The 15,091-nt window shown below is 46.1% G+C and overlaps 1 long non-coding RNA gene across 1 annotated transcript in view; it reads left to right on the top strand.

The window, feature by feature from the left end:
- Positions 1-14,770, top strand: part of LOC103677643 — a 152,865-nt gene extending 138,095 nt beyond the window's left edge. The window contains exons 6-7 of the long non-coding RNA XR_572489.2: positions 11,953-12,216; positions 14,026-14,770. This is a non-coding gene — a long non-coding RNA (uncharacterized LOC103677643). The remainder of the gene's footprint in view (positions 1-11,952; positions 12,217-14,025) is intronic.
- The last annotated feature ends 321 nt before the right edge of the window (positions 14,771-15,091 follow it).

The raw sequence follows: 15,091 nt of genomic DNA, 5'->3' as shown, positions 1-15,091 counted from the left end.
CATTATTGTAATATTTTAATATTTAATAAAATATGCATAGCATTGATGTAATATTTCAACTTGGAAAGTTTTGTACCTCAGTCTCACCATCACCTGGCTTAGTTCCTCTCCCCCACCTCTGCAAGGCCCCTTTGCTGCAGCGATCTCTCTGCCGACCATTGGTTGGGCCTGCTGTTAGCAGTCCCAGATGTGCGTTGCCAGGGCTGGAGCCCCACAGCCTGCTTTCCTGTCCAGCTCCACAAAGCCCAGCGCTGTGTCGCGTTCTACCCCTGTGGTGAGCGTTGGCCGAATGACAGGCTGGCTGAGAAAAGCTACCGGCAGACGGACGTGCCAGCAACCAGACGTGCAGAACATTGTTTCGGAGTCAAAGTGAGGGTGAACCCTGAACCCCAGAGGCAGGTAGGAAGAGCGGCAGACTTGGCAAACACTGCCAGCTCCCACAGACCAGCTGATGGCCCGTGAGAGCCCAGAATGGAAAAGCCTGTCACATGGTGGGTGCCTGGCCTGGACCTCACATCAGGCGGTGAGTATTGTCCATTCTGACCGTGAAGGTCAGTGACTAAGGCATGAGTGCAGTGTGGGTCTGACCGCTCTGGCTTCTCACTATGCCGGCCTGTCAGCCCAGAGTGGGAACTTGGAGAGACGGGGCCTGGGCAAGATCGTCCTGGCTGCCCTCGCTCATGGGGGCTTATCTAAGGCACGGGGGCCATGATTGCTGGGGGCCAGAGCACATGCGGCAGGGCTGTCAAGGCCAATGAGCCAGGCCTGAATGTCATGGGGTGCAACAAAATTTGGGGCATCCACAGGAAGCATCCTGGGTGAACTCACAATAGAGATGACACTTGAGTTGGCTTCTGAATAGTGAGTGAGAGTTTCCCAGATCAGAAGTGGGAGAAGGTATGGCGAGAACAGGAAGCAGCAAACGCAAAGGTGTCAGAGCAGCAAGGTGTCTGTGTGTGGGATCTGGAGAATGCTCTGTTGCGGGGCTGGCGCCCATCATACCACGTGTTCTTGGGAGGCTGTGTTTCCTACTCCCACATGCACATTTGGACATCATCATGGTGACAAATGTCTGCTCCCTTGCTTTGGATCCTATTTTCCAGCCCCTCCCTGAGTGGAGCTGACCTCTCACTCTGACCTCTGCCCACAGACTCAGCCCACCTGGTCCTTAGCACCGACCAAGCACTGCCTTTGTCACAAAGGAGCTCTGGCTTAATTCTGGATTTTACTTGATCTTTTTCCTGGGAAGACTTGGGCCTGGGCCTCATCGTCTCACAGATAGGCCCATAGCCCAGGGCCCTGCCTTGTTTTACGGATCTTTCTCCAAACATTTGAGTCCTTTTTTGGGACTTAAGCTCAATGACTGGGGACCTGACCCAGGCTGCAGAATGTCGGTGGTGCAGCTGCCTCTGAACTGACCCATTATTTGTTTCGAGGAGCTACTTTTTTCATCATTCTCTGAAAAAAATACTGATTCTAATTATTTATGGTTTCCAAGATTGCCTCTGTCTCCATGTGTTGGCTCTGAGGGTTTCTCTCATTTACCACTGTGTGTATTCTGTGCTCTAAATTATTAGTGCCAAGCCCGGTCCTTTGTGCGCTCCTTCTGTGTCAACATTGGGAGTTGTTTCTTCCTTCCACCCTCCCTCCCTGCCTTTCTTTTTCTTTTTCTTTCTTTCTTTCTTTCTTTCTTTCTTTCTTTCTTTCTTTCTTTCTTTCTTTCTTTCTTTTTCTTTCTTTCTTTCTTTCTTTCTTTCTTTCTTTCTTTCTTTCTTTCTTTCTTTCTTTCTTTCTTTCTTTCTTTCTCCTTCCTTCCTTCCTTCCTTCCTTCCTTCCTTCCTCCCTCCTCCTTTCTTTTTCTTTCTTTCTTTCTTCTTTCTTTCTTTCTTTCTTTCTTTCTTTCTTTCTGCTTTCTTTCAACACCTACTATGTGCTAATCACTGAAAATATAGCAGTAAGCAAGAGAAAGTCTCTGACATCATGGAGCTGAAGTTTTAGTGAAGGAAGACTGATAATACCCCAATAAATAAGCCAGTAGGCAAGATATTTAAAGACAAAAGATTGCTGTGTTAGAGAGAGTCTGACGGGAGGTAGATGACGTGGTAGTGGGATGACCTCTCCGGGGAGGTGTCCTTTAAAAAGGGAAACGAAATGATAAAAATAGCTGGGGGAAACACTTTCCAAAACGTAGGAATGGCAAGAGCATACGCCACGTGGTGGGGGGGCAAAGCGTGGGGGCTTGCAAGAGGCAGTGGGGCATGCCATGAGACAGGGTAGTGGACAAGAGCCCAATCTTGGGGAACGAGGCAAGGTTTGCTCCTTTTATTCTAACGGCACACTACGTTGAACCATGTTATGTGCGATCTATGTTAGTTAGCATGGAGTAATAAAGAAGGATTGCGTTGAAAAGTCCAAGGACTATACTGTGAGAATGGAGGCTTCCACGAGGGTAAGAGCCACAGGCAGAGGCAGCAGCTCCGCATGTGTTCTGCTGTGTTCCAGGGGCTACAGGGAAATAGCCAATTTTCGTCTTAAATGTCCATCATCAAGTCAAACCTTTGAAACCATCTAGAAGATAGAAATTGCTACCAACCCTTTGGCCTGGTAGCATCATACTCTTTCTTGAGAAGTTTGTGTGTGTGTGTGTGTGTGTGTGTGTGTGTGTGTGTGCGCACGCACATGTGCGTACATGCGCGTGCAGGGAACATGAAACGTATGCCAGGCTGAACTCATTTGCTTTCATTTTAAAGCTCACATCACATGTTGGGTTGGGTCTTTCGAGATGTCAGCTCTGGCTAAGAACTAGCACAACTGCAAACAGGGAAGAGGGATCGACGGGTCCCCAAGACAAAGCCCTTTCAGAACAAAAGTTGTCAATATTTTCTGCAGGTCTCTGCTGTGGCTTGCACGAACTGCAGCTCTTTCTTCCACATTTTATGTAAGAAATAATCGTTTTTCTTTCAAAGACTTATACCTAGCAACCCTGGCATCGACTTGTTTCGTAGCAAAAGCTCATCCACTGGAGATGGCCCTCCCTCGACCGTTTGTGCTGCCGCGTCCACGGAAGTTATGTGAACAATGAGGGAAAGCTTCTCTGGCATTCAGTGGAGCTGGGCCATCCGATGACACGGTTACTTAAAAAGTTACTACATGTAATCTTACCTATGCAAATCGAAGGTGTCTTAGTACAGTCGATTGGGAGGCCAAGACAGCAGCTGCCCTCCACCACAGCTAGCTTGAAATACTGAAGTAGTCTCGTGTCTTTAGTCATTGACTTTTTGCATTTTATAAATACTGAAGTGCTAATGAAGAACTGTTACCATTCCTATGGGAAAGAGCAGGGGAAAATTTCTCCCAATGAAAGATAAGACAAAAGGTAAGAGGAGAGGGGCAAAGGAGTCCCAGGCAGGTTGGAAGAGCACTCTTTCCAGGACAGCCTCCTCTGGCATTCAGGCATCAATATCTTTATGCCTGTGTTTGACAGTTGTCACAAATTCAACTATTACGTATATACAACATAGATGTAACATAGACATACGTGGGAACATAGACATAAACGTATACCTCTATAGACACGTATGCACACACAAACACTTACATATATGTACGTATTGAACTGTTTATTACAAAAGCATTTCACTCGTCCAGTTAATCGACAGATATTTGAACTCTACAAAATGCCAGCCACTATTCTAGACGGTAGGAATACATCAATGAACAAAAAAGACAAAATCTCTGCCCTCATGGAGTTTCCATTAATTTTAAAAATTCTGGGGTATTCTGTCAGATGCTGACACCGTATTTGGCTTCACCATTCTCCCATTTTGGGACCTTCCAGTTGTTTCTCATAATTATAGGAGGTCCCTGACTTAGCATGTTTCCAGCTTAATGATTTTTTTGACTTTATGATGGCGAGATTGAGATTCCCATTCAGGAGAAACCATACTTTGAATTTTGCACTTGGCTGTTTTCCTGAGCTAGCAATAAGCAGTGTGACCCTCTCCTGTGATGCTGGGCAGTGGCCGCAGCCCCCTGGCAGCCACATGACCACAAATGCAAACGACCGACACACTGACAACCACTCTGAATCCACATGACCACTCTGTGTTTGTACGGTCAGTATAGTAGTCAATAAGCCGCACGCGATATTCAACACTTTGTTAAGAAATAGGCTTTGCGTCCGATGATTTCGCCCACCTGTAGGCTAATGCAAGGTTCTGAGCACGTTCGAGGTAAGCTAAGCTGAGGTGTGGTGTGGTGGGTTATGGAGATAAAAGCAGTTTTGACTTGGGATATCATCTATGTTTGATGGGCTTAGTAGGGACATAACCCCATTGTAAATCCGGGAAGATCTGTATTAAAAAATGTGGCACTAAGCATCCTTGCACATGCTTGTCGTGTGTGAGAGCACGTATCCGTAGGGTAGATTTTTTATTTAAAACTTCTACAAAAAGTTATTCCCCCAATTAAAAGCTTCGAAATGAGTTTCATTATGAATTATGGATTTTGATTAATGCCGTTTTGCCAAATCCAGAAAATAATTTTAATAAAAGGTTAGGGGAAAGCTCCCCTGTGGTTCTTTTTCTACTTCCCTGCCTTTTGCCATATGCCAAAAAAAAAAAAAAAAAAAAAATTTTTTTAATGACTTCCTTGCCAGTAACTGCTTTTGGCATAGCCAGAAGCTGAACGTCATGGGGGTAGGGGGAGGGAGGCGGAAAGGAACATTTGGCTCCAAATTGCAGTTTGGCAAGTTTTCCTACTACAGTCGGTAGTCATGTTTTTGCAAGATTCAGTGAACTTTCTAAAGGCTGACTCTCCATCAATAGTTTGCTGCGGTGAAACCATGACAGCATGGCTGCCTCTCTCCCCCTTGACTCATGCCTCTCTCCCCTGTAGTTCAGGGCTCTGTGGAGGCCATTTGTTCGGATTCTTGCGGTGTTCTCTCGCCCAGTGCCGTAGGGCTTGCTTCTTCTGTATTCCCTCTTGCATTTAAACTCTTTCCCCTTCTGGGGCACCTGTGTGGCTCAGTCAGTTAAGCAGCTGCCTTCGGCTCAGGTCATGATCCCAGGGTCCTGGGACCAAGCCCCATGGTGGGCTCTTTGCTCAGCGGGGAGCCTGCTTCATCCTCTCCCTCTGTGCTCTCTCCCCCTCTCTCTCTCAAATAAATAAATAAAATCTTTAAAAAAATTAGCTCATTCATCTTCTAATAAGTTACCTCAGACATGATAATAGAAGGCTAAAGTTTCACTTCCCAAACTCCATTGGGGTGTGTGTTTGTGTGTGTGTGTGTGTGTGTGTGTGGTATAGGTGACACACAGTGTCCCATTAGTTTCAGGTGAGCAACATAGACGGTGATCTGACAAGTCCGTAATTACGCTACGCTCCTCACACGTGTAGCTACCATCTATCACCATACATCACTTTTACAATTTTATCGACTGTATTCCCTAACAATAGTAAATATTCTTGAGTACTTACTCAGTGCTAGGCGCTGTGCTAAGCCCTCATTTTTTTTGTTTCATTCCCTTAATAACCCTACAGTGTAGGACCCATCCTTCTCATCTTCCATGTGGGAAAATAAAAAATGAGAAAGTAAGTGCTCCAAGTGGACACAATTAAAAGGTGGGAGATCTGGGATTTGAATCGTTTGGGTTCTGGAGTCCCACAGTCCTGAGCGCCATGCATCCTGCCTTATTTCCTGTCTAGGCCATGTCTGAGGGTGTTTCATGTTGGAGGAGCTTTTCTTTACTTCCTTCTTTGGCACACACCAAGGCCACGGCCTTGTGGGCCAGTGCTGAGCTTCTGAGAAACATGATAAAGGTATTTATGATACTGCTGGTGATAATTATGACCTCATCTCCCTAGACAGACCTACTAGACTTAGACTCAGAGACCTGAGGTAGAAGCCTGGTCTCTCACTAATGAGCACTGTGACCTTTCTAGGTTTCTTCCCTTGGAAAATAGTGGCCATAGTAACTCCCTTGAAAGTTGTGGTGAGGAAGAGGCAGTATGTGTATAAGCACCCACAAAAGGATATTTTTACTCTTTCTTTTACTGTTCCAAGACATGCAAAGACAATTCAAATTTCCATGAGAAGGAAGAATATAAGTCCGAGTTCCTAACGGAAGAGACTCCAAAGTTTCCAGGAACTACAACATGGAGGAACCTCGAAAACATTACACCAAGTGAAAGAAGACAATCACAAAAGGCCACATGCTGGATGATTCTCTTCATAAGAAGTATCTGGAATAGGCAAATCTATATGGAGAGAAAGTATTTCATTGGTTGCCTAAGGCTGGGAGGTTTAGGGGGAATGGCAGCCACCACTAATGTGTATGGAGTTTCTTTTTGGGTGATACAAATATTCTAGTGTTGATTGTGGTGATGGTTGTGTAACACAGTGAACATACTGAAAACCATCAAGTTGTATACGTTAAGTGGGCAAACTATGAGGTATTGGAAGGATCTCAATAAAAAAGTTTCTGTTAAAATAAGTTGCCGATGTCTGTTTTCTTAAAAGAAATGGAGAAATACCACTGTCTATCATGTTTATAGTGAATGCATTTATCAAAAAACGTACTGTCTCTTTCTCAGCCATGGCACTTAGACAAAAGTATCAAAAAATACTTATGAAGTTAAACAAAAAAAAGCTAAAGGCAAAACAAACTCAGGAAGAGAAGCGAGACGGAAAAAAGTAGAAAGCTGGAAATGAGACTGCCTAGAAGTCCACACTGAACCTGAGTCATGCTCGCAGGGCATGCGTTTTGAGCTGTTTGTTATAGAGTGATGGACCCGCTCTGATTCATTCACCTTCTTTTGTGGGGAATCCATGTGACAAAATGGCCTCCATGAAAGAGCAATTTGACCTTGTCCCACAGGCCACACAGATGTGTATGTGGCAAGGTGCCGAAGCAAGATGCGGACAATTGGGTGCTTGTGGAATCAGGCTGTGGTGTCTGAATCCCAATTAACTGACCTGTCCAGGTCCAGCTCTAGGTGTTTGGTCCATAGCAGGTGTGAGACCTGCCAAAATATGAGAAGATGCAGAAGTAACTTGCTCATAAATGTCTTGTCTCTTGTCTCTGAGAAAAGAAAATACCTATAAAAGTGCCTGCCTCATGTAAAGACTTTAATGGATGTTTGTGGAAAGTATTGCTGTTGGAACGAACCCAGCCATAAAAGATCTTGTCTCCCTCTCTGACTCTTGGGTGGTGAATTCAGCGGAAAAAAAGAGTTGAACCGCTCTTTGACATATTAATAATTTTTATTTTTTGGTGGTAACTTCCAGTTTATAGGGTGTCCCTACGTCAATAGCTCATTTGATGTTTGAACAGCACTATAGGGGCATAGAATGCTAGACAGTAGTATACTCAGAGATGTCTGTCGTGTTCAAGGTTACATGGCCAGGGCCAAGACCCAAGTTCAGTCCTCTTCCCAGGACATGTGAGTTGAAATTACTTGGCCTAATCAACGTAATTTCTCAATGTTTCAAGGGATTATTTGATGCTTCCTGGCATCAAAGAGAGTGTTGTTGGTAAAACCATCACATATGGCAATGATGGGGGCCGGCCAACCAAGCTACCACTTCTTGAGGCCAAAATGAAGGAGTGAACTCTGCCTAAGAGCACAGAATCCAGTGCCTCTCGGGAAAGGAGTTTAACAAGGGGGTTAGGAGCATGGGTTTGGAACCACATTCTGGCTCCATTATAGTTTTGCCACCTGTAAATTTGGGGCAGTGTCACCATCACATAAGACGGTTGCAAGAGTTGAGTGTACAGCTGTGTGCCGAGTATTGAGAGTGCTTAGCAGTCATGCTCATTAAAAACGGTTTTAATTGGTCATTTTTTCCTATTTCTTTTTATTTCATTCTCTTGTTGTCGTCCTCCTGCCATTTGCTCAGGAAAGTGCAGGGCCATCTCATAACCACTCAGCACTTTGACAACTTGTGAGGAGGCATAGAAGTACGTGAGGGCTTCGGGTCAGCTGACATGCAGGGAAGATGTTCTTTAGTTAGCTTAATATTAGGAAACTAAGGCCAGCCTGATCATGTTTGTTTCCCCCTTTTTCCAAATGCAATTTATCCATCTATTCCATTCTTCAGACATTTTTTCCCCCTCACTAACATCGTTGAACTTCAATCACACTTTAGATTTAAAGCCTGGAGGATTGACCTTTCCAGACATGACCATCCACTAAGCTGGAGAGAGCGGCAGCCAGGTCACAGAAACCATGGGTCAGAAATGACCAGGAGGATTTTGGACTGGAGGGCAGGCTGGGCTTGGGATGGACCATCGAGAGAGCATGGAGATTTAGGGGACCAGGTTGTGATATGAGACACGGGATCGGGCTTTATATGAGTTTCAAAGGCAGAGTGATGATCAGAGTCCAAGTTATCCAGCTGAACCGGAGGGCATGGCCATGGTCTGGCCTCTCCACAGGCCGAACTAGATTGAAATTCGGAGGTCCGCACAGGACAGCAAGGATAGGGAGAGATGAAGTGAAGGTGGGTGTGCAGTGGTGGAGGCTGATGCCACAGGCACCTGTTGGGTTTCAACATTACCATCTAAGCAGCCAGACAAAGGACTTGCATTGAGAGGCTGAGACATCCGTTCAAAATCTGGGATAGGTGGGGGGGCCCTCAAGCTACCCAGCACACACTGAGGATGTCCCGGCTCAGGGCCTTTACCCCCTAACCTCTGGTCAACCTCAGGCTAGTCGACCTGAGTGCTTCCCCTCCAGGCAAAGTGCTGGCCGTCAGGCCAGAGCTAGCAGCAGAGGGTTCGAAAGGGAATCCCATTAGCTTTCAAGTGCCTGAATTTATTCTCGATGTTCCTAAGGCATGAGAGGCAAATGCAAACTAGTAAGAGGTTCAAGTTGAGAATCTTTTGATTTCTCAACCACTGCAGGGTTTCTCGACCCATTAATCAACTCTGTCAATCACCAGAGGCTCATGTGTCCCCATGAACCGATCACCGCGACTGCAAGGGACTGCTCTGCGTGGTCCAAATGTCCATCCTCCTGTCTTCTGCTAAATCTTTTGATGTGCAGCTGTGCAACAAGGTAAAAGACATTCTTCACAGTTTGTCCAGTTTCAGCCAGTACCGGCTGTAGTGAATGTTGATGTCAAATCTGAGCCTTGAAGGACATGTTAATGGTATGCTATTGGGCAGAGTGGGAAGTACCATGGGAGAGATGAATTCAGAGTGCAGAAAATACTGCTTAGTGGAAGGAACACTGGGTCAGGAGCACTGGGTCAGGATTTAAGAGACCTGGATTCCAGTCTTTGCTCTACTACCGACTGTACTGTAACCTGGACTGGTCTCAGTGTTGCTGACAGTTAAATACGGTTAATACTTGAGCTCTCTCTCTCTCACTGTCACAATGATCTGATGAAATCGTACAGGGAGATGGATTTCAGAGATTAAAAAGTGCTTAATTCTTTTATTCAAAAGTATTTGATCGCAGCGTGTTGGTGACTAACTCTATGTAGCAGGCCAGGAGGGGGGCAAACAGAGCCGAGATCACCTGGGGTGTCTGATGTCTAGAGGGTGAGGCTGGGCCTCCACTGGTATGAGAGAAGGAAGCAGAGAGGGGAGGACTGGGCGAAGGAACAGGGTCTGAAGCCTGGCAGGGAAACTGAGGTGGGGAGGAGAAGGCAGTTCCCGCAGGTTCAACAGGCAAAGATAACATCCAGGGAGCCAGACTGCAGGGGTCAGAAACCACAGTCCAGAGCCTGGAAAGCAGAGGCTCAGAGGCTCAGAAAGGGGGCTGCCGAAGCACTGGGTGGTAACCCCAGCAGGTGAGGGCACAGGCAGCCCGAGGGGAGAACAGGTCTTTTCAGCATCACCTCCCCTCCCAGGCCAGGGGAGACAGATGCCTGAGGAGACCCGGGAGCCAGCTCTTGGTGCGTGTACAACAAAGCAGTGGTGTTCAACCGGAGTGTGCCTCGGAATCACCTGGAGGGTGTCTGAAGCCGCAGCTCGCTGGGCCCCACTCTCAAGTTTCTGATTCAGTAAGTTTGGGGTGGGGCCCTCGCGCAGAGCATTTGCATGTCTAACAAGTTCCCAGGTGCAGCTCCTCTGCTGGTCCGAGGGTGACACTTAGAGACCCGAGCTCACTGGGGCAGGTGCTCTGAATTCCTGGCCCATGAAAGAAACCGTAAGCAGAGGAAACACGTCCGGACCGTCCGGCAGCCTGCCCACCGCGGCAGGTGTTCTGACGCAGGCTCAGACCCACCCAGCGGGGACACCAGGCGGCAACCCTGGCGCGGGTGCTGCTGCTACTGTTTCCTCTGTCTCTGTTTAATCTTGGACAGGGGTCGATCCCTGGCCGGAGCACCCCGTGTCATCTCTGCTTTACCTCCGCAACTTGGGGGTGTTCTGGGCAGGTTAGGACTACCGCTTATGGACACAGTTTGGGACCATTTTTCTTTTCTGGAATATTTGCAAGTGGGCAGACACCTTCTGTATCATGTTGAATCTCTTCCCACGTGCTTTGTCTGCCCTTCTTCAAGGCCTGCGAGTGGTTGTGATTTCCCGATTACATTTCTTCACTTTCTGTGATTCCTCTGCACTGGTCGTGCACCTTAAACTGGAAAACACTGGGTGGCCAGTTTACCCTCCATCCCTTGCACGGTCTTAGCAATATGATGGATAATGCATGGAGGTTCTCCCCCCACTTCCCCCCCCGCCCCCGCCTTCCTTCTGATTCCCTCTCCACTGAGACACACAGAAGCTCTTCACTCTTTATTCACAATTTTCTCCATGCTCTGGTGGTGGGGAGAAAAACTAAGGAAATATAAGAAACAAATTATTACTCAAGTGTAGAGGATGGAGTGCATTGGGCATGGATGGGTCAGGGAAGTTTCTCTAAACTGGTGTTTCCTAACTCTGGCTGTGTGATAAGATCATGAGATTCTGACTTAAGCTTATCTGGGATGGGACCCTTGGCATTAGAAAATTTGAATCTCCTCGGGGTATTGTAATGTGTAGTCAAGCCTGAGATTTGCTGTTCTAAACCAATTTTTCTTAACAACACCTGGGTGCTAAGCACAGCTGCATATTGGTGTGACTTCCTTTTAATAACCACAAGCCACGTTAAGGAGGGCTGGAGGCTGCCCCCTATGGGGTAGGAGGCCACGCCATAACCCTGCGTTTAGACAGGTGACAATGGGAAGTAGGTATCTCAGGACCAGGTGGGCAAGATTAAAAAATGGCAAGTTCTGAAGGCAGCAAAAAATCCCCAGCTGAAAATGACAGAGGCTGGAACCAATTCAGGAGTATGAGCCAAAGATTACAGTCCCAGGACAGCAAACTACCAGGGTCAGGTTATCCCAGGCCCATGGAGCCAGCATGGGGGTAAAGCTTGATTCTAGAACCAACTGCAGCATAAGTCAGCAACTCCATGTGTCCCACGTCCTGGGCCAGAACTGGGTGAGTGGGATTGTATTCACCTGGGTTTTACACAAACAGGACATGAAAAAGAGGAAGCTAGCAGGATCTTGAAAAGTAGAAAGCAGAGAGGAAATTGTTTGGTCTACATAATGCTCATCGACCAGTTGCATTGTTTTCGTTTTTGTCTTTACCAAACTGACCAAATGTTCCTGACGTTGTATAGATCCCCGAGATCACGAGAATCCAGACAGAACAGTCCCTTGGAGCGGCGCTCCTTAAACTTGAATAGTGCAATGAATTCCCTGGGGATCTTGTTAAATTGGTGATGCTACTTATTTGGTCTGGGGTGTGTGTGTGGGGGGGCGGGTGCTGGAGGGGCTGAGACTCTGCATTTCTCACAGTCTGCCACGTGATGCTCATCTGAGGACCGCTTTTGAGTAGCGTGGACTTAGAGGACAGGATGGGGTCTACCTAAATGCACTGGAGGACAGCACCTCGCAGAGAACTGTTGAGTCACTATTGATGACGAAGTTGACACATGCTTTCCCTCTTTTTTCAGATGAAGGGAGTCTATTGTTTTTGCAGAAGGGTCCATTCCTCGAGCAAAGTAACTTTCTGAACACCTAAGTACAAGGACAGCATCACTCCATAAACAACGTTCCGCATCACCCGCTTTCTGTCCCCACGCCCTGTCCCATCCGAAAGGCTGACGTTCCACAGAGCGAACCGAGCTTGAGTTGACCTAGTGAAGCAAGAACCACAAATAAGTAACCTGTTACCTGGGAACAGAGCAGCAATTCTCTCGCAAATGAATGTCAATGAGGTATAATTTTCTGCCAGAGCAGAATTCCTACACCTGACAGTATTCTTAATATACTTTAATTAAGAGGTTAATCTGTTGTAGAAATTGCTTTTCTCCGAAGCCACCTGAAATCAATTTAAACTCAATTACAAGTGGTTAGCTATTGTTTATGTGGTTAAAGATTAGAGAATACATTTTTGCTTGTCAGGAGCCATCCGAGCAAATTTTGAATGTCATGATCAGAGGAGAGTCTGAATAGTTGAGTGCTCTTTAATGGGCATAGAGAAACCATTAGAAAATATAATCAGTCATATTTGATGACTTGACCTTGGGACTCAGCTAGACAAGGGTCTAATCATTTCTGTCCCTTAAGTGCCACCAGGATTGCTCTGCTGAAATTAATTGATCATTACGTGCTTTCTGAGAGCCTAATATACCCTATTTGATGGAATATAAATTGCAAAAATAATCTGTAAATTATATAACAAGCTTCAGAATACATTTGCCCTCTGTCTCTTTAGCACAGATTAAATCTGACAGCTAGTTTCAAAATGATCAAAATTGCTTAACTCCTCCAATAGTTTGGAATGCTTTGAGTTTTACAAAGGAAAAAAAAAATCTATTGCCTGGCGTGTGCCCAGTATATAAATTTGAATTACAATCCATTTTCCATCAGTAAAATGTAGAGATAAAAAGAGGTCTGAAAAGGTTTTCTGGGGCCTGAATGCATTATTTTATTCAATTGCTTAGTAAGGTACTTAGCTGCTATTAAAAATCTGGATGCATGTCAGAGAGAAGGAGGCTGTTTTGAATCCTCTCCACTTCCACGCTAAGTATATGAAAGAATTACATGCCTCTAATAGGCTGGCCAGCTTGCTAATGTGATATCCCATAGTCTGGTTGAACGGTACACAATGACAGCACACTCCGCTGATTATCGGCGGGTTAAAGGTCTCTTGTCATCCTTTCAGGTGTCAAAACGATGAATCCAATTACCTCCTCTGTTTATGTGTATTCTTCTGGGATCGAGACATTCTGCCATTATACTGTACACATTCTGTGACATTTGGGTTAAAGTTGCAGAAAGTCTTTCTCTAGAACTCTTCCCTTCCAGAGAAGTATTTAAAAATTGTTGCTTTGGGTTGACACTTCTCATATTTGAAATAAACCTTCCAGGATTTTCTTCCATAAATGTTGAATGGTTAACCATTGAGTAGAAGACCATCTGTTCCTCCTAATTGGCATAATGAGGGAAGACCACATTTTTGGAGCCCGGAAAAAAAATAATAAAAAACAACGTGTGATGAAGTGGGCTCAGAGCAGTGTTTAGCAGAAGAGACTGGGGCAGCTCCCTAGATGCCAGGACAGTGGGAGGTTTTCTGGGAACTGGACCTTTGAAAGCTAACATCTCTTGGGAGTTGAGTGAGGGGTGAAACTCAGCTATGGGGACCAAGTTTATTACATTAGGGCTCTGGGTAGGACTACAGGGGTTCAGATCCTGGCTCTGTCACTTACTGACTGTGAGCCTTCGGGAAGACTTCTTAGCTTCTTAAAGCCTCAGTTCCCCCAACTGTAAAATGCGGATAATAATGAACATTAAATGGAGGAGTGTGTGTAAAATGCTTGGTAGAGTGTCAGGCATGCACACTTACTAAACTCTTCATCATAATTAAGCAAAGCATGAAGTGATTCAGTGTCTCTCTTTTCTGAGCCCTAGTCAGGGGTGCATGATTTGAGAAAGAATTTTTTTTCCTGGCTTGTGAAATTTTTGATATGAGAAATCTTACAAAGGTACAGAAATGAAGCTGCGTCTGATTTTTCATTTCACAGGTACATTTATGACAGCTCCTCTTGGAGTGAAGGTGGAATGAGGGACTGGAAGGTAGGTACTCAAGACAAACTCTGCCCTGGGGAGGGGGTGGGGGGGCCGTGTGGTAGTCTCAGTTCCTCCACAAAGCAGCTGTGTGAGGTTGATAGCAAAACGGCCCCCCTTCTCTGGGCTCAGTATATTTGTGTAAAGTGACAGGGTTGAACAGATAACTGTTAAGGTGGTTTAGAGCACTGAGATTCCATGACTCTCTATTGCTAGCTATCTCTAGAACATTCCCTGCTCCACACCCAGGCCACCATGGTCAGAAGGTGGGCACAGACAAGGCCGCATGGCACTTGAGGTGACCCCACATCTGTGGCTTTCAGCTTCATGCTGTTTGACCTCTCTCTTCTTGGCCCACGTGGTCCCACATGGGTGGTCCCACATGGGTGGCCATTCTCTAAGGCATGGTTATATAGCCTTTAAAAACCGTGGCTCCCTTTGAGAAATACAGAATAAAAATCCTCCGTTTCCTGAATTGACTCCATCCTGGGAGATGCTAATAAGCCCCCTTTATAGTCCCCAAAACCTCTTCCTCCACTTTAAGATTTAACAGATGCCCTGTCCCACCTTGTCCCACCCTTCCCCAAACATCCGCCCTCAGCAGAGGTCATAAAAGGGCACCCTGAGGGCCAGAATCGACCCACAGATATTACTTGTCTGGCCAGAAAGGATCTCCACAATTGGAATTAGTTCCCGGCTTTGAAAAATCAGAAGATGTCACATAAAACCCAGCTTCCCAGCTTCTTTTGAAAAAAATAACAAAGAGGAAAATATGACCAGAATTTCCCCTAGAAGGATGACCTGGTTCTTAGCAGAGGGTGAAGAGTCTGGCCAGGAAGTGAAAAGGGCGACACCCTGACTCTTTACTCGGGAGTGTCTCAGTAGCAAGTTGAGAGATGTCCCCTCGAGCCTCTTTGAGCTGGCCCAGGACCAACAAGTGAACCAGTCACCCTGAGACCCTTGGCGAAGAGGGGCCTCATGGGAGAGCCTCACTCCTGCTGCCTGGCTTGCTTCTCTCCAAGT

The sequence above is a fragment of the Ursus maritimus genome, unplaced genomic scaffold (genome assembly GCF_017311325.1).
Source record: "Ursus maritimus isolate PB19 unplaced genomic scaffold, ASM1731132v1 scaffold_10, whole genome shotgun sequence".
Taxonomy (NCBI): Eukaryota; Metazoa; Chordata; class Mammalia; order Carnivora; family Ursidae; genus Ursus; species Ursus maritimus.
The sequence above is the reverse complement of the archived record's forward strand: the minus strand, read 5'-3'. Positions and strand labels throughout refer to the sequence as shown.